The sequence below is a fragment of the Nomascus leucogenys genome, chromosome 21, assembly GCF_006542625.1.
Source record: "Nomascus leucogenys isolate Asia chromosome 21, Asia_NLE_v1, whole genome shotgun sequence".
Lineage (NCBI taxonomy): Eukaryota > Metazoa > Chordata > Mammalia > Primates > Hylobatidae > Nomascus > Nomascus leucogenys.
In genome coordinates, this window is record NC_044401.1 from 68,305,848 (window position 1) to 68,325,070 (window position 19,223).

At 46.5% G+C, this 19,223-nt stretch overlaps 1 long non-coding RNA gene and 1 pseudogene across 1 annotated transcript in view; one reads left to right on the forward strand and one right to left on the reverse strand.

The window, feature by feature from the left end:
* Positions 1-2,759: 2,759 nt before the first annotated feature.
* Positions 2,760-19,223, forward strand: part of LOC105738801 — a 66,534-nt gene continuing 50,070 nt past the window's right edge. The window contains exons 1-2 of the long non-coding RNA XR_001114654.2: positions 2,760-3,046; positions 3,200-3,306. This is a non-coding gene — a long non-coding RNA (uncharacterized LOC105738801). The remainder of the gene's footprint in view (positions 3,047-3,199; positions 3,307-19,223) is intronic.
* Positions 17,435-18,345, reverse strand: LOC100598460 (annotated as a pseudogene).

The window sequence follows — 19,223 nt, forward strand, 5'->3', positions numbered from 1 at the left end:
GGGCGTGGTGGTGGGCGCCTGTAGTCCCAGTTACTCAGGAGGCGGAGGCAGGAGAATGGCGTGAACCTGGGAGGCGGAGCTTGCAGTGAGCTGAGATCCCGCCACTGCACTCTAGCCTGGGTGACAGAGCAAGACTCCGTCTCAAAAAAAAAAAAAAATCTGAGAACCTAGAGTCGAAATTCTCCTGCTGGCTTATAGCTCATGTTTCTGCTTCTTGGCATGATCCAAGGGTGACACTCAGGACTTGTAAGGCACTAGCTCTCGGATGATGATAATAATAGAACCATTCATTGATCATGTGTGATGTACCAGGCACTGGTCTTGGCACTTCCCAGGCATTATCTCACTCAAGTCTCATCACACCCTCAGGAGGCAGGTCTGTTAGCTTCGTTTGCACTGTACAGTTGGGGAAACTGAGCCAAGGCCAATGGTGATTAGTTGGTTGAATATTTCGAATATCACCTTCCTGCCAGCTCCTTCACCCTTCCCCCTGCTGCAGTCATTATCAACCCTGAGACCATCCTTACTCCTAACTCCATGGGTGAGGACTTATTGGAACAGAATTGCCTGAAAGATCTCTAACCGGGAGCCTAGCCTTTTTCTCCAGCAGGATAGAAGGGTTCATAATCACAGGTTTTCTGCTTATCGTGCCAATGAAGAATTGGAGGTTCAGACAGGGGACAGAGCTAGCAAGCACTGGAGTCAAGATTTGAATCCAGAACATGTTGAACTCAAGGGCTACCACAAGTCCTAAACACTCGTTTACAAGACACAGCATTTCCCCCTCTTTTGTAGTTGTGACAGGGAGCAGAAGGGTGAAAGACCAGCAAGGAAACTGAAGTCTTTAGTGGGCTAGAAAAAAAGACTAAGGACTGTACATTACGGTGGAGAAGAGGAGGAACTCTAAAGTGAAGTCAGGCTGGGTGGGTGTGGTGGCTCATGCCTATAATCCCAGCACTTTGGGAGGCCAAGGCAGGAGGATCGCTTGAGCACAGAAGTTAAGACCAGCCTGGACAACATAGTGAGACCCCATCTCTATAAAAAGATATTTAAAAATTAGCTAAGCATAGTGGTGTGCTCCTGTAGTCCCAGCTACTTGGGAGACTGAAGTGGGAGGATTGCTTGAACCTGGAGGTCGAGGCTGCATTGAGCTATAAATAATAAGATAATATTAAATTGAGCTATAAATAATTAAAAAATTGGGCTATAAATAATAAAATAATAAATTTTATTATTTATTATAATTATCGCTTATTATTGATAGCCCCTGAGATTTCCTTGGCCAAGTTCAAGTCCATTCTGAGAGTTCTAAGCTCTCAAACTTCAGACTTCCTCCAGGTGAATCTCCCTGGTTGTTTCAGGGAATCTAATTCATTTATTCACTTAACGCATCTTCAGCAAATATTGACTTAACACCTATTATGTTGAAGACACAGTGCGATGGGGGATATAAAAAATAAGATGAGGTCACAGTCTCCAGGGAGATAAGATGTATCCACACATAGCTACCGTCTAAGGCAAATTGTGATAAGTGCTCTTGTGTGTGTGCCAATAGAGCATAAAGTGAGTTCAGAGGAGGATGAAGAACATTGTGTGTGGTATGAAGGAGCAGTGTTGGAGTTGGGTTCGGAAAGGGGTAGAACTGCAGCAGAGGAGATGGAGGGGAGAGGATACAATACATGGAGAGGGGGAAAGTGATAAACTCTAGGAGTTTGGCATCCCAGACACAGCTCAACTATGTCTTAATGTGAGATCCCATAGATTGATGAGCCTCTATCTCTCAGAGATAATGGGACAGCGGATGCTCCCCCAAATTATTATTACCATTCCTGACACTTACATAGTACTTACCCTGCCCTAGGAACTACAGGGGATGTGCTACGTGTGTTAACTGATTTAATCTTCACCTTCAGAGTCAGCACAACTATGATCTCCACTTGACAGGTAAGAAAACTGAGGCTGGAGGGGTTAAATGTCTTGCTCCAGCTCCCGCGGAAGCTAAGTGCCTTTCACCTAATCCTGTGTGGTCCGGCTCCAGGGTTCACACTCTACACTGCCTCTCAAGTGTGGCACCTTTTCAGGATTTTAAGGGAATATGTTGCTGTGATGTTGACAGGGCTTGAGGAGAGACTGAAAGAAAGCGCTTCAGCCCCATAGAGGAAGTCCCCAAAGGATGGATGGTTCTGGAAGTTGCGGGTTACCAGGACAACGCATCCCCTCAGCCTGGCCACGCCCCCCGGGCTCCCGCTCACTGGTTGCAAAACTCAGCTTTACCCCGGCACAGAGCTTCCCTTCCCGGGGTCCCCTGGGGAAGCATTCGCGGCTTGTGGTGGCTGTGGTTTGGTGCCCAGGACCCACACGTAAAAGGAGCTCATTCGGAGGCAGGGGCACGCGCTTGTCCCCAGAACTCAAACCCCAGAGTCCCTCCGGTAGGTGGTACAGAGGCGAGTTTGACCTTAAACAAAACAGGGCAGGGTCTTCCTGTTTGTTTTCTTCCTCCAGCGGGGAGCAACGGCTGCTAATTGGATAGTGAAGTAACCGATATATTATTCTCTTACCCGTGCTGAGCAGAGCTGTAGGAAATCTCCGGTGCCGGGAGCAGCACAGGGGGGTATCTCGGGGTCTCTCTGAGAAGGAGTTGACAGTGGGGACAAAAGCTGCCGCTGCCATGTTTTATTTGGCCTGCCTAGTGTTTAAAAAAATGTTTTTAAATAGATGCTGACATTTTTAAAAGGGGAAGATTATACACACACTTCTACATCTCCGACTTGTGTCAAGAAATGGGAAGTTCTGGGCCCAGATCCCCATAAGTCAGCGATGAAGGGGGCCGAGCAGGGGCTGCCCGTTAGACGGCCGCAGAGTCCCAGCCCCCAGCCCTGCTCACCTTTCTTACCTCTCTGGCCCCGTCGGCATTTGAGCCTGGGACCCCAGACGAAAGGATACGCTTCCTTTTAGAACCCCTGCCAATCTGAGGACGGGGCCACCCCACAGACGCCGTGGCTCAGCAAGCAGACCAATGGTCGAGGAGTCTGGCAAGGGGCGCTTGGTGAGTGGGTTTAATGACAGATTAAGTTGCCCATTAGAAAGCCATTAGAACACAGCATGATGCATCACGGGTAAACGAGAGAGGCTGAAGTCAGAGACAGGTTCTTGGAGTGCTGGATCCAATTTAATTCTTCTATTTTTTTTAAAACCCTAGGCAGATGAGAGTGGAGGCTGTAAATCACCCTCTATGCAATGGCTCATCATAAAGGATATGGAGCAAAATTAGAGGAGGCACGAGAAGGAAAGCCGGTGATGAACAAGGTAGGGGCTGCTGCAGGGTGATTGAAGACAGGCTGGGAACGCGGGAGAAGCCGCTGGAAACTGGCTTGGGCTGGAGGTCTGATTAAGGCATCCCAAGCCAGAAAAGCCCAGAGCCGAGCCTTCTGCTCTGCCTTGGGGACTAGGATGGGGGAATATGTGTGCAGAAAACTTCCTGAGACAGTGCCTCATAGTGCCATCTACATGGAACGTGAAGTCCATCAGAATGTCTCTAAATCCTGTCTCTGTTGGGTTTTGGCTGTGTGACTTTGGGTAAGTAACAACCTCTCTGAGTCACATTTTCCACCTGTGTTAAAGGAGTTAATCATCGCAAATGCAAAGCGCGGTGCTGGATATCAGGGTGGGCACCCGCTAAGTGATGCTTTCTTCTGTTTAATGTTGTAAAAGATATAAATGAGACGGTCCCCAAATGAGGGTAGATTTTACTCCCGTCTAGCTCAGGTGGCACTTGTCGGGGAGATCAAGTAGTTTCTGTTCCTCCCTAGGAAAAACAGGAAGGCTTTCCTTGGTGGGGTCCTCTGAGTGCTGGAAGAGGGAGAGGGTGTCCACTCAGCGAGGAGGCAGGAGGGCAGCCTTGCACACACTGGGCACCTCTGGGCCTCCAGCACTGGATGTCAGCTGTGCTTGTTGAATGGACGTGCTGCCCTCAACCCCCAAATCTGTTCTCTGCCCTTCTCTATCCTCTCTGTGTCCTGGGATGCTGATCCCAGCAGTAACTCACCCAGTGTCTTTATCTGGGCTCTCCCAAAAGCAGAGCTCCAGATAAGGATGTGAGGGCAGCCTGTTTCTTGGGGAGCTTATGGTGAATGTGGAGCTCCCCATGCAGGCCCCCCATCCAGGAGGGACTGATTGCCCCCCTGTTGGCTCCTTCAGGATTTGCCTCAACTAAAGAGAGAGCCATGGAATATGTCCCCCTGGGCTGCTCACATCCTCATCTGCATGGGGGCACAGAAGCCCGGCCATTCATCCCACAGGAGACTCAGGACATGCTCCCAGCAACCTGCTGGGCTGCCCAAGGCTTGGCTGATCCTGTATCCCTGCATCACATCTCAGCTTCTCCCTCTGCCCAAATCTACTTCCTCCCCATTCCTTTCACAGGCATTGATTCCCTGATAAACACCTTGCACCCCACATTCCATCTCAGAGTCTTCTTGCAGAGAACCCAACCTGTGGCGAAGCTGGTCTCAGGACTCGGAGTGAGGGAGCAGGGAAAGAGGACAGGAAAGCAGGGAGAGTCAATTTAAGGGTATGTTGTCTGAGGCAAAGATTCTGCTAGGACCTCTGAGATGGGTACAAGATTCCTGGAGCCTTTCACTGGGCAGTATCTGTCCATCAGCTCCCAGGCCCCACAGAACCAGAGCTGCCTGTGAGGGCTTTCACTGCCCTGCATTTCTGGGCTTCACATATGCACTAGCTGAGAGGGCTCCCTGTCTTCAAGGACGATCCTGAGCAGAAAGTGGGTGCACTTGAGGTGGCATGCTGTTGCGAGAGTGTGAGGTTTATGACAAGCAGACCCAGGGGGCATGGTGTGGGCCATCCCAAAGGACCTGCTATACATTAGGTGCCTTGGTCGTGGGGAGGAGCCCTCGGGAGTTCTGAGGGTGGGAGAAGAGGTAGGTGGGGTTAATCCTTTCCCATTCCCTCCCTGCCTCAGCACCACGGCTCACGCAGTAGTGCTGCCAGCTCTTCCTGGGATCAGAATCATGGCCCCGCTCCCCTTGTCCCTTCAGGCTGAGGAACATAAGGGCTTCCCATGGTTGCTGGTATCTGAGTGCCTCAACCTCCCTTGCTGGTTCCTTTCCCTGCCCACACCTTTGTCAATAGTTCCCCCCACTGAAGTCTGTTTGGTTGAGCAGTTGGTGGGGATGCTGACTGATAAAGTGGTCTAGGCCACTGCTCACTGCTTAAAGCCTTGCTTCAGAGTGACCTTCCAGGGCCCTGCAGCTCCCCCTTCTCCAACCCCTCCAACCCCTCCAACCTTTCTCCCTCCCAGCTGGTCTGGGTTCCCTACGGCATCTACTTGCTTTTGAATCTATTTCTTATAGATACATGTGTGTGCTCCTCTTTCACAGCCTTACCTTTTCACATGGAGGAAGAAAAAACCCATTTCTATAAAGCTATTAAATGTTTTCCTTTCACAAACACCAGTTTTGTACATCAGAAGCACTGCCTTTCATGCCTATTGAATTCTCAGAAATGGGCTTCGAGTGCCTATTTCAGGAGTTGAAATCTGAACATCAGCTCTTTCTTCCTCTCTGCATTCCTGCCACACAGTCCTAATCCTCTCCAGTGTGATGGATCCCTCTGGCTGGGTAGAAGGGAGATCATTTCAAGGAAATGTGAAAAAGAAAAGAATAGTATTCCATTTCAAGAGATTTTTCTCCTGACACAGTTATTTTCCACAGGTGACAGGTATTGATACTGATGAAAGATTCTTGAGTGAATACAAACCACTCCCCACCCCTGTCCGCAACACACATTCTCCAGAAATTCCAGAATGCCCAGTGAGTGGATTCATTCCACATATATTTAGTGCCTAACTACATGCCAAGGAGCTGGGTGCTAAGAACAAAAAAGTACGATTCTTGCCCTCTGCCATAGAGTTTGTGATCTGTGTTGATGCATTAAAGATTAACCCAATGATTACACAAAATGTGATGTTGCAATTTTGCCTTTGCACTTGCTGTTCCCTCTGCCTGGAGTGCTTGTCCCTGCAATGTGTCTGCCCGGCTTTCTCCATACTTCCTCTAGGCCTTTCCACAGTAATCCCTCCTCACTCATGGCCTTCTTGGCCACTCACTCTGTCAACATTCCTGTTCTTTTTTTCTCTCTAGCATACTTCTCTGTTTATGGACCATCTCTCCCAGAATGTAAGCTTCATAAGAATACGGATTTTTCTTTTCATAAAATCTTTTATTGTTCTCTGCAGAGAACAAAATTCCCAGAGTAGAAAACAATGCATGGGATATAGTAGATGCTCAAACAAGGTGTATCGAATGAATAAACATTGACCACACTAAGTGCTAATAAGCGTGGGCTGAGAAGGATTAGAGACAAGAGAGTTTCCAAGGAGAGCGATAGTTGGGCGGATCTAAGGAAAGTTGGGAGGCATCAAGTAAGCCTAAAGGAGAGGGAAATAAATCCATGCAGCAAACACCAGCATATGCCAGGGTGCTGGGTGAGCAGGAGCACGGTGGGCTTAAGAAACTAGAAGGAGGCCGGGTGCGGTGGCTCACGCCTCTAATCCCAGCACTTTGGGAGGCTGAGGCGGGCAGATCACAAGGTCAGGAGATCAAGACCATCCTGGCTAATACAGTGAAACCCTGTCTCTACTAAAAATACAAAAAAAAAATTAGCCAGGAGTGATGGCGGGCGCCTGTAGTTCCAGCTACTCGGGAGGCTGAGGCAGGAGAATAGCCTGAACCCAGGAGGTGGAGCTTGCAGTGAGCTGAGATCGCGCCACTGCACTCCAGCCTGGGCAACAGAGTGAGACTCCGTCTCAAAAAAAAAAAAAAAAAAAAAAAAAAGAAACTAGAAATTCAGTGGGATTTGAGCACAGAGGATGGAAAAGATATGTGGGGAGGGATTAATGACAAAGCTGACACTTAGAACTGTCACACTGTGCTGGGAACTAGGCCAACCTTCACACAAGTCTGGGAGAAAGGTACTATATGTATTCCCATTTTACAGGTGAGAGAATCAAGGCCCAGATAGTGTAGGTAAGTTGCACAAATTACAAACCTAATGAGCAGCAGAATTAGAGTTCAAATGCAGGAACTTTGATCCAGAAGCCTAAGGTCTGAAATCCATGTGGCTTTTAGTCTCCAGTAGAAGGACTAGGAGGGGTTGGCACAGGTAAGGCTTTGTAGTGACATAGAATCCCAGGTTGGGGCTAGGATAGAGCTGGCAGATATAGGCTGGATATTTCCTGGGATGATTCTTACAGACCTCCCAACTCCCAACTCCCCACCCCACCCCATCTCCAGAGCTGCACATGCTCTGAAGGGATTGACCTTAAAAAGCTTGCTTCCATTCTAGTCAGGATGGGCAAAATCAGCCTAAACTCCCTGAAGATTTGGCCATGAACCAATAAGATCCCTTCAGAGATTAGTATAAAGCTAGTGCTCTGTTCTCTGCGATGACAGGTTATTTTAAAAAGCACTAACTAGGTCATTTGCAATGCAGTGTGAGTGGCAAAGGCTGCTGACTAGAATCCTCTTGGGACTTTTAAAAAATCCAGATGCCCAGGCTGCACCCTCACCAATTACATCAGAGTCACTCAGGCGGTACCCAGGCATCAGTATTTTTTAAAGCTCCCCGGGGAAGCCCAATGTGCAATCAAGTTTGAGAACCAACAGTCCAGTCCCCAGCTACTCAAAGGCTGGAGCAGGGATCGGTAGCATCAACATCCTTGAGAAGCTTGTTAAAAATGCAGAATCTCAGGCCCTTTCCCAGACCTACTGTTTCAGAGTCTGCATTTTATTTTTTTAATTTTATTTTGTTTTTTATTTTATTTCTTCTAAAAAAAGGGGGGATACATGTGCAGAACATGCAGTTTTGTTATATAGGTATATGTGTGCCATGGTGGTTTGCTGCACCTGTTGACCTGTCTTCAAAGTTCCCTCCCCTCACCCTCCACCCACAACAGGCCCTGGTGTGTGCTGTTTCCCTGTCTGTGTCCATGTGTTCTCAATGTTCAACTCCTCCTTATGAGTGACAATATGCGGTGTTTGGTTTTTCTCTTCCTGTGTTAGTCTGCTGAGGATGATGGCGTCTAGCTTCATCCATGTCCCTGCAAAGGACACGATCTCATGCCTTTTTATATAACCTCATGTGGTTAGTGGCTATGGTTTTGGACCGTGCAGTTCTGGAGCAGGGCTTTTCAAACTTGTGTGGATTCCGAGGTGGCCAGATCACCAAAGGTTGGGAGCTCGAGACCAGCCTGACCAACATGGAGAAACCCCGTCTCTACTAAAAACAGAAAATTAGCCGGGCGTGGTGGTGCATGCCTGTAATCCCAGCTACTCGGGAGGCTGAGGCAGGAGAATCGCTTGAACCCAGGAGGCAGAAGTTGCAGTGAGCGGAGATCGTGCCGTTGCACTCCAGCCTGGGCAACAAGGATGAAACTCTGTCTCAAAAAAAAAAAAAAAAAAAAAAGAAGAAAAAGAATCTGCATTTTAACATGGAGATTCCTATTCACACAGGTTTGAAAAGCCCTGCTCCAGAACTGCATAGTTCAATACCACAGCCACTAACCATAGGAGGTTATTTAGATTTAAATTAAAAATTCAGCTCCTCAGTTGCACTAGCTACATACATTTCAACTGCTCAGTTGCCACGTGTCACTGGCTGGTGGCTACCATATTGGACAGTACAGATATAGAATAATAGCCTGATCATTGCCAAAAGTTTATTGGACAGTACTGCTCCAGAACATTCTGGAGTTGTGGTAATTCACCAGTCTTTTTTCCTGTGGATGCTGCAGGCATACAGACAGACAGCGCTACCCTCCCTGGATGGGACAAAATTAAGATACATTCAACCAGGCACACACGGGATGTATCTAGATTATTGATTTTCCGCTCATTTGAAATAAATCAAGGACATGGCCATGTCTTCCCAAGCCCTAAATAAGTGCAGTTTGTAGGGTAGGAAACAGATGAGTGGGAAAGAAAGGAGAGGAGAAATGCAAGAAGCAAGATCAATTTGAGGTACTAGAACAGGATGCAAGAGGGTTAGCCCAGGCCCCCACACCTCCCTGTCAGTCTCAGCACTGCCTGCTAATCACAAGGCAGGACAGCACTTGGCAAGCGAACGTGATTGATTTGTGACTCCAGGTGCAAATATGAAAAGGGGGCATTTAGTCAGCTAAATAATAGCCAAGCTGTAGTGTGACAAGGCTGGGGGCTTAGATTGTTTTTCTTCTGCTTTAGGGTGGAGATGGCGGCAGAGAATTCACCCTTCTGCAAAACCTTGCCTGTTTTCTGGGAAGGCCAGGCAAGGTTTCCCCCTTGTAGACCGTTTAGTTGCAGGCAGAGGGATGTATAATGGAGCTAGAGCTGAACAATATGATGACAAGCCAGACCAGCAGTAGAGAGAGATGTATATTTTTCTTGGAAAGCTGCTGTCCATGTAGACAGCAGCTGACAGTAGATGAGGGGCAGCAGTTAGCGGCAGATCATTTGCCTACTTGCACACTACCCCTTGGGTGTGCTCCTTCCGAAATACTGTGGGTCAGGGCAGGGTGAAAAGGGTGAAAACTCAAAACAAGAGAATGCACCAAAAAATGTACCCTACTACACAGCAACAGGCACCATTCAGTGCTGTTTACATCTTTTCACACTTTCAGCTTTTAAGGCTAATACTTCTACATAGTAAAGCTTTTTGCATTTTGAGATGTTTTGTGGTTGCCTTATGGGGCTGATCCTCATGACCGCCTCTGGAAGAAGTCAGAGTAAATTTTGCCATCCCTTTAGACTTGAATAAAGCCCAGAATGGTTAAGTGAGTTTTCCAAAGTCACACAGCTGCTCATGAGTTGAAGATGTAAAATAATCATTCCGTTATTGTTTGTTCATAACTATTTACTGAGAACCCTACTAAGTGCCCAGCCCTGGGGATGCTTCTGTAATGTCTGTTTTCATGGAACTTGGAGCTTGGATTCTAAAGAGGCTGATAGGAAAAAAAAAAGTAAACAAATGAAAGAACCACAAATTACAGTAAATGCTGCAAAGGGAAGACAAACTATGAGAATGCTGATAGATAAACAGGGAAAGGGATGGGGCAACTTGGAGAAGTTGATTTGCAAAGGCTTCTCTGAAAAGGACATGTTTATGCTGAAACTTGAAGAATGAGATGTAACGAGAGCGGGAGAAGAACATTTCTGGCAGAGGGAGCTGTATAAGTAAAGACAGATAATTGAAAGCGCACCCAGCCTACGTGGGCCACGTAAGGAGACAGGTGTAGCTGGTGCTGTCTGAGAGGCAGAGAGCATCATTTGAGACAAGAGCACGTAAGGGCCTCCCACCTCCCTCGCCCCCAATGTATCCCTATGTCCAAGGGGAATTTTGTCTTCACCTTTCAGTTCCTCCTCCTCATGGCCCTCTAATGAGGGTCAGTTCAGCCAGCCCATTCCAAGACTTCGTGCTGTGGTATCAGGAGGTCTGGGAAGGGGGAAGGAAGAAGATAGAGTTTCAAAGACAGGGACCCTGAAGCCTGAATGTCTGCAAAAGCTGGAGTAGAAAGCTGAGAATGAAGAATTGAAAAAGAGCAAAGGGTCAGAGGTTCCAGGGCCGCTGCCAGCCACAGAAAGAAGGCCTGTCGGGTGCATGTAAGCCTCTTCAACCTCCTTCAGGGATGACTTAAGGCTTTGTCTCTGTGCTTCTTCCAACAGACTATTGAATAAAGACTGAATGACATGGACCCCAGAGTTTATGTGAGTTACTCTAAAATATGGTAAAATCAGGACTTCGCTCCCAACTGAGAGCCTTGCAGAGTGAAGATTTTCTCTAGAGACCATCTGATAAATGCAGGCTCCCATACACAGAGATGTGAGCTAGAGCCGTGCAGCAAATAATATATATTATATTCTTCTCCACTTAAGGTCCAAATTGTCTGATGTCACATCTTTGGTGACCATTCCATTTGGGAATCCTAGCTTACTGGATGGAGCTGTGTGCATTGTGAGGTTGGCCCTTGCTGTGTCTGAGCTTAGAAGAAGGAATAGCAGGGGTAATAATCATTATGATAAGCACTTCTGGAGCACTCACTACATGTCAGGCACTGTTCTGAGCATACTACATGCACGGGTTCTTTTAATGTGCATAACCCCACAGGATTAGTCGGTGGCATTTACATCCCCATTTTACAAATAAGAAAACCAGGGCACAGGGTCTCAGAGTTAGCAGGTGGGATTGCCGAGATTGGGACTCAGACAGTTTGGCTCCAGAGCTCCTGCCCTTTAGCACTGTGGAGGTGACTTGAGAGACGCCCTAAGTTCCAGCCCAACCACAAATACCACCCCCATTGGCCATAGTACATGACTAAATGTGACAATTACTTATTCAGCATTTATTAGAAGCACAGTATTGTCCTAAGCACTTTACATGTAGTATCCCATTGCATCTTCTTATCAACTCTTTTAGATAGGTACTGTTATTCTTCATCTTTTACAGAGGAAGGAATTGAGGCTCAAATCAATAAGTAACTTGGTGAGAGTCTCCCACTTAAATAATTGGTAAAGTTGAAATCCAAATCTAAGCATCCAACCCCGAAGCCCAAGCTCTCAACCAACCCTGGTCACTTTTTTGAGTAAGGACTTTGTATCTCTCAAATGCCCCCTATTAAAATGAACCTCAGCCATGTGGGAGCAGTGTGATAATTTTTTTTCCTGCCCCTAAAGCATGTTGAAGATCTGGGGACAAGTTTTATTGAAACTCCCCAAGGCACTAGCTTTCACCCTTGGTGGTAATTATCTAGTGACTGCAGATGCCTAATTAAAAGAGTTCAGGCACACTGATCTCCTTAATTCAGTTTCTTCCAACCCCCATCTTCATTCTGCCCTCGTCTTTGAACTCCTTATGCTTTGTCTCAGTGATCTCCACTACCAGCTGTTAACATCTACTGTATTGGGATGAATCCCTGACACACAACTTCAGCCCTGACCTGGCTCCAAATCTCCATGTCCTTCATTCCACCTGCTCCAAGACCTAGGCACCTGGATTTTCCCTAGTGTAGCTGAGGCTGGCATGCCCCACCCAGATCCCACGGGGTCTTTTTTCTACCCCCATTTCCAAGCCGCTGCCCGCATTGCTGCAGGCAAAGGCTCACATCTGCAACCTTCTCCTGAGGCTTGCCCTTGAGCAATGGGAGCAGCCTCGCCCAGACTCGTACTCTCCACCTTTGCCTGACCTCAGATACTGATAGCGTCTGTTCCAAGAATCTAGTGCAACTTCCTTAGACTAGCAATCAATACCTCCTGCACCTGGCGACAACCTCGCTGTCAAATCTTCACTCCTGCTCAGCTGCAGAGCAGCTCCTCAGCCCTGAAGAGTTCCTCTGCCTTCTGGCCTTCTTGCCTTTGATCACTCGGCTTCTGTTTGGAATGTCATCCGCCCTGCTTCCAACTGTCAAAATTCTACACATCCTCTGAAGGCTAGTGACACTGTGCTTCTGCCCACGAGGCATTCCCAAATTGTGGTTGCCCTTGCAACGTGGGTGATTGCTAGTTATGCATGGGTCTGTAGTCAGCATGGTTTGTATTCTAAAAGGTCAAGAATGAATCTGATTCTCTCAGCTCTCTCTAGTTAAGGGTTCAAATGTGTACCCACCAAAGAGTATTGAAGTCTTAACCCTCAGTACCTGTGAGTATGACTTTATTCGGAAATAGGGTCGTTGCAGATGTAATCAAGTTAAAATGAGGTCATTAGGGTGAGCCCTAATCCAAGAGAAGAGAGACAGAAACAGACGGGCACAGAAGGAAGATGATGTGAAGACACACAGGGAGAACACAGAGGCACAGATTGCAGTGACGATGCTCACATGAGCCAAGGAACTCCAGATCTACTGGCAAAACCAGAAGCTCAGAAAAAGGCATGGAGCAGACCTTCCCTAGAGCCTTCAGAAAGAGCACAGCCCTGCTCACACCCTGATTCCAGACTCCCAGCCTCCAGGAAGGAACTGCGAGACAATAAATGTCTGTTGTTCTAAGCCACCCAGTTTGTGGTCCTTTGTCACAGCAGCCCTAGGACACTAATATATTAAGTATCTCACACAGCGCCTTCCACAGAGTAAGTAATGGCAAAGGCTTGTTGAATTCGTGTGGGGGTGGAATATTTCTCTCACTAGCTTTTTTTTTAAACAAGCTATTTAATGTTTATTGGAACATGCCTTGCACTGCGTTGATAGAATCTCTCAGATTTCCTAAACCTTTTGTTGTTATGGCATACCTATACACCACCCAGCCCCCACTTGTACGTTCCATATGTACTCTTTTCTTTTCTCTTTTTTCTTCCTTCCTTTCTTTTCTTTTATTTTTATTTATTTATTTTTTACTTGCTTAGGGAGTTTTACTGTGAAAGGGAGTCAGGAATATTGACAACAGAATCCAAGCAACTCCACTGGAAAAACAATGAAATAAGAATCTATTGAGCGGGAGAATGATGTGTGTATGCTTGTGTGTATATGTGTGTGTATGTAATGTGCATGTATTATATCAGTATGTGTAGCTATTAAAAGAGAGACAGAAACATAGTTTAGCCATTGCATCCTTGGGAAAGAGGAGTGCTAGGATAGTCTTGTAAACTGAGAGTCTCTAATTTAACAATCTTTGTTACACAACTTTTCAAAGTGTTTGCTATTTGTTTTCTGTGTTTTTTTTTTAATTTTATTGTTATTATACTTTAAGTTTTAGGGTACATGTGCACAATGTGCAGGTTTGTTACATATGTATCCATGTGCCATGTTGGTGTGCTGCACCCATTAACTCATCATTTAGCATTAGGTATATCTCCTAATGCTATCCCTCCCCACTCCCCCCGCCCCACAACAGTCCCCGGAGTGTGATGTTCCCCTTCCTGTGTCCCTGTGTTCTCATTGTTCAATTCCCACCTATGAGTGAGAACATGCAGTGTTTGGATTTTTGATCTTGCGATAGTTTACTGAGAATGATGATTTCCAGCTTCATCCGTGTCCCTACAAAGGACATGAACTCATCATTTTTTATGGCTGCATAGTATTCCATGGTGTATATGTGCCACATTTTCTTAATCCAATCTATCGTTGTTGGGCATTTGGGTTGGTTCCAAGTCTTTGCTATTGGGAATAGTGCCGCAATAAACATATGTGTGCATGTGTCTTTATAGCAGCATGATTTATAGTCCTTTGGGTATATACCCAGTAATGGGATGGCTGGGTCAAATGGTATTTCTAGTTCTAGATCCCCGAGGAACCGCCACACTGACTTCCACAATGACTGAACTAGTTTACAGTCCCACCAACAGTGTAAAAGTGTTCCTATTTCTCCACATCCTCTCCAGCACCTGTTGTTTCCTGACTTTTTAATGATGGCCATTCTAACTGGTATGAGATGGTATCTCATTGTGGTTTTGATTTGCATTTCTCTGATGGCCAGTGATGATGAGCATTTTTGCATGTGTTTTCTGGCTGCATAAATGTCTTCTTTTGAGAAGTGTCTGTTCATGTCCTTCGCCCACTTTTTGATGGGGTTGTTTGTTTTTTTCTTGTAAATTTGTTTGAGTTCATTGTTGATTCTGGATATTAGCCCTTTGTCAGATGAGTAGGTTGCAAAAATTTTCTCCCATTCTGTAGGTTGCCTGTTAACTCTGATGGTAGTTTCTTTTGCTGTGCAGAAGCTCTTTAGTTTAATTAGATCCCATTTGTCAATTTTGGCTTTTGTTGCCATTGCTTTTGGTGTTTTAGACATGAAGTCCTTGCCCATGCCTATGTCCTGAATGGTAATGCCTAGGTTTTCTTCTAGGGTTTTTATGGTTTTCAGTCTAACATGTAAGTCTTTAATCCATCTTGAATTAATTTTTGTATAAGGTCTAAGGAAGGGATCCAGTTTCAGCTTTCTACATATGGCTAGCCAGTTTTCCCAGCACCATTTATTAAATAGGGAATCCTTTCCCCATTTCTTGTTTTTGTCAGGTTTGTCAAAGATCAGATAGTTGTAGATATGTGTCGTTATTTCTGAGGGCTTTGTTCTGTTCCATTGATCTATGTCTCTGTTTTGGTACCAGTACCATGCTGTTTTGGTTACTGTAGCCTTGTAGTATAGTTTGAAGTCAGGTAGCGTGATGCCTCCAGCTTTGTTCTTTTGGCTTAGGATTGACTTGGTGATGCGGGCTCTTTTTTGGTTCCATATGCACTTTAAAGTAGTTTTTTCCAATTCTGTGAAGAAAGTCATTGGTAGCTTGATGGGGATGACATTGAATCTATAAATTACCTTGGGCAGTATGGCCATTTTCACGATATTGATTCTTCCAACCCATGAGCATGGAATGTTCTCCCATTTGTTTGTATCCTCTTTTATTTCATTGAGCAGTGGTTTGTAGTTCTCCTTGAAGAGGTCCTTCACATCCCTTGTAAGTTGGATTCCTAGGTATTTTATTCTCTTTGAAGCCATTGTGAATGGGAGTTCACTCATGATTTGGCTCTCTGTTTGTCTGTTATTGGTGTATAAGAATGCTTGTGATTTTTGTACATTGATTTTGTATCCTAAGACTTTGCTGAAGTTGCTTATCAGCTTAAGGAGATTTTGGGCTGAGACAATGGGATTTTCTAGATATACAATCATGTCATCTGCAAACAGGGACAATTTGACTTCCTCTTTTCCTAATTGAATACCCTTTATTTCCTTCTCCTGCCTAATTGCCCTGGCCAGAACTTCCAACGCCATATTGAATAGGAGTGGTGAGAGAGGGCATCCCTGTCTTGTGCCAGTTTTCAAAGGGAATGCTTCCAGTTTTTGCCCATTCAGTATGATATTGGCTGTGGGTTTGTCATAGGTAGCTCTTATTATTTTGAGATACGTCCCATCAATACCTAATTTATTGAGAATTTTTAGCATGAAGGGTTGTTGAATTTTGTCAAAGGCCTTTTCTGCATCTATTGAGATAATCATGTGGTTTTTGTCTTCGGTTCTGTTTATATGCTGGATTACATTTATTGATTTGCATATGTTGAACCAGCCTTGCATCCCAGGGATGAAGCCCAGTTGATCATGGTGGATAAGCTTTTTAATGTGCTGCTGGATTCGGTTTGCCAGTATTTTATTGAGGATTTTTGCATTAATGTTCATCAAGGATATTGGTCTAAAATTCTCTTTTTTGGTTGTGTCTCTGCCAGGCTTTGGTATCACGATGATGCTGGCCTCATAAAATGAGTTAGGGAGGATTCCCTCTTTTTCTATTGATTGGAATAGTTTCAGAAGGAATGGTACCAGCTCCTCCTTGTACCTCTGGTAGAATTTGGCTGTGAATCCATCTGGTCCTGGAATCTTTTTGGTTGGTAAGCTGTTGATTATTGCCACAATTTCAGAGCCTGTTATTGGTCTATTCAGAGATTCAACTTCTTCCTGGTTTAGTCTTGGGAGGGTGTATGTGTCGAGGAATTTATCCATCTCTTCTAGATTTTCTAGTTTATTTGCGTAGAGGTGTTTGTAGTATTCTCTGATGGTAGTTTGTATTTCTGTGGGATCGGTGGTGATATCCCCTTTATCATTTTTTATTGCGTCTATTTGATTCTTCTCCCTTTTCTTCTCTATTAGTCTTGCTAGTGGTCTATCAATTTTGTTGATCTTTTCAAAAAACCAGTTCCTGGATTCATTAATTTTTTGAAGGGTTTTTTGTGTCTCTATTTCCTTCAGTTCTGCTCTGATTTTAGTTATTTCTTGCCTTCTGCTAGCTTTTGAATGTGAACTATCAGACAAATTCAGCTGTCTGATAGTTCCTCTGGAAGTTTTATCTCAGAGGAGTACCCGGCCGTGTGAGGTGTCAGTCTGCCCCTACTTGGGGGTGCCTCCCAGTTAGGCTGCTGGGGGGTCAGGGGTCAGGGACCCACTTGAGGAGGCAGTCTGCCCGTTCTCAGATCTCCAGCTGCGTGCTGGGAGAACCACTACTCTCTTCAAAGCTCAGGTGGAAATGCAGAAATCACCCATCTTCTGTGTCGCTCACACTGGGAGCTGTAGACCGGAGCTGTTCCTATTCGGCCATCTTCTTCTGTCTTTCTTTCTTCCTTTCTTTCTTTCTTTCTTCTTTTTTTTTTTTTTTTTGGTCTCCCTATGTTGCCCAGGCTGGTCTTGAACTCCTGGGCTCAAGCAATCTTCCTTCCCTGGCCTCCCAAAGTGCTGGGATTACTGTGAATGACCCCACAGGCCGACTATCAACCAGGCCTTGGCCCTAGTCCATCGGGCACTCACCCCTTGCAGGACGTGGAACCGCCGATGCCCAACATGTGAACGAGTACCTGGAGGCCTCACCCCACACTGCTAGAATGGCCAGAGAAAAGGATCTGCCTGCCTCTTTCCCACCCAGGTGTGGCAGCTCCTGGTGCCAGTTTCCCAGGAGCATGGCCAGGCCCCGGTTCTCTCCATCACAGCTGTGGCTCTGGCTTCTTGTTGGAAGTTGGTTGGCGGGGGTCACTCCCCACGCAGCCGCCACTGCTGCTTCAACATCTTAGGCCTGCATGGCCCACTCTCTCTCCTCCCCAGCAGTCCTCTGGTAGGCCAGGGAGGCAGTCAGAGGCTGGAATACACCGCGGGGGCTCAGAAGCATCCTCAGCATCTGCAATCTCCTGCCAGGCTGATCCTTCTTACGCTCCTTCAGGGCCTGGTAGTCAGCTCTGGGCGCTGCAGGACAACCTCACTAAACTTCACCGTGTCTCGGAGCAACTCCTGCTCCAGCCTGTCTGCCATCTTTTCCTCCTTTTTCTGCCAGACTTTATCTAGTCGTCACTTCTGGAATGCTTTGTTTGCTTTTTTCAGCTCAGACTTCTCCTTGGGAGCTGCCTGGATCTCTGGCTGCCGGGTGGCCTGGTTCTTTCTGAGGAATAGCACGTGCTGGGTCTCTTGCTGCATGCGCTCGATATAGGCCTAGGCAGACTCCCCCTTCCTCTGCTTGAACTTGGGGAGGGCAATGTCGGGCTCCACTCCCTTTGCTTCCTTTTCCAATGTCTTTCTGAAGGCCACCTGGGCTGCTTTCTTCCTCTTCTTGTTACCGGTCAGATTTTTCATCTCCCAGCCGCTCCTCATAATCTCCCGGAGCCGGAAAGGGATCTCCTGCTCATCCTGGGTTTTGAGTTTGCAATTCACTTTCTCCTGTTTGCGTGAAGCCTGGACCACGGGGCTGGGCGCTGCTTCCCCAGGGCTGCACTTGCTGCCGCTGCTACGCTCGCCGGGGACTCCCAGGACCCGCCGGCGCCCTGGGCACCGCTGCTCCACGTCCAGCTTGCGCGATTTCCACGCTGGAAGCTTCCCTAGCGAAGCCACTTCCGCCTTCCTCCATTTTTTAAAGTGATTGAGAAACACTGGCTAAAACTTCTTCAGTTGTAAGCAGTAAAACCTCATTCAAACTGAGTTACGCAAAAATGAAATTCAGGAGTCTGGACTTCAGGTATTGCCAGATCCAGAGGTTCAGATACTATCAGCAGTGCTTTTTCTATCCATATTACACACAGACTGTCTCCAAGCAGCTGTCCTTGAAGGCCCCTATGAGTGTCGTTTACATCTTACTGCCAGCTATCTGGGAGGATTGTGAAACACTGCCCAGCCCTAACAAGCCTAGATTAGACAGCAGTGTAGGCGCTAAGACTCCCACGTATACGGACAGAGAAGATAAAAGACCTTCAGCCATTTCACAGTGCTGCCTGGGGAGGGCTCCTTTTCTCCTGATATTCTAGGAGAACAAGAAAAACAGGGCTTCGTAATCTGATAGGTATAAATTCAAATCTAAGATCTACCAGTTACTAGCTCTGTGATCCTTAAAGTTCTTGAAGCTTTGGTTTTTCATCTGTAAAATGGAGGTAATGGTAGTCACCCATAAGACTGTTGCTAGGATTAGTTGAGACCGTGCATGTAAAGTTTCCCACAGAGCACCTGCACATGCTATAGCTAAAAGAGGAGAGGAGGAGGAGGAAGACTGTAAGTGGGGGATGCTTGTTTCCTGTTTCCAGAGGGGGGAGGACACCTGCCCACTCCATAATGTTTTCTGCTCTTGTGTTGCTTTGCTCAAGGTTGAAATCCCCAGGACAGAAACTCAGATTGGCCAAGCTTGGGTGATGGGAAAGGCCAGGTGACGTCAGTGCACCTTGCTTGACCCACCAAGACCACCCAAATGGGAGTGGAGTGGTTCCCCAGAGGAAAATTGAGTGCTGTTAGGAGAAA